The following is a 669-nucleotide window of genomic DNA, read 5'->3' as shown; positions in this document are numbered from 1 at the left end:
GTAATTGACAATGTTCAAAAGAATAATAATTGCATGGTCCACTGCTCCCACCACATTCTTTTGAGAATTAAAATAGTTTCTGACACACTTTCTCACTCTCTCTCTTCCACCGTCGCCTAAATTTAAAAGTGACATCTGAAGAAATGGAAAAAATTACTCCCTCCTTCCCCATATTTGCAGAGATACATATACATACTTTGCATACTTTTATAGGGAGGAAAGGGAGTGCCGGAGTGGTAACCAAGAGGGGTATTAGTATCTCTGTTTTCACCATTTCCACTGTTTCGGAGCATTTTAAAGTACGTGTGTGTGATGGTCGGTGCACGCGCATGCATTGCTGGAGTTGAAAAAAGGGTTTGGGTTTTGAGCATTTTATCATACACCCTTTTTGGCTTGGTAGCTCACGCTTCGTTTTCAGCCGAAAAGCTTGGATTTTGCTGGGAAAATCAAAATATTGGATTTTGTCTGTTTTTGAAATTGGGAGCCAGATTTTGTTGTTCTTGGTGAGAAAACTCCATGTGCTTGAGCTAAGAATAGTGTTTAGTTGGTGGGTGATGTGGGCTGTTAGTTTCTCAATTGCATTTCCTGTGATTGAGAAAATTTTATGAGGAAGAAATAGGAACTCATGGTGGTGCTGAGTTTTTCTTCATTTGAAGTGGGGAGATGAGG

This window comes from Salvia hispanica, chromosome 6 (assembly GCF_023119035.1).
Source record: "Salvia hispanica cultivar TCC Black 2014 chromosome 6, UniMelb_Shisp_WGS_1.0, whole genome shotgun sequence".
NCBI classification, from domain to species: Eukaryota; Viridiplantae; Streptophyta; class Magnoliopsida; order Lamiales; family Lamiaceae; genus Salvia; species Salvia hispanica.
Note: the sequence above shows the minus strand (reverse complement) of the source record.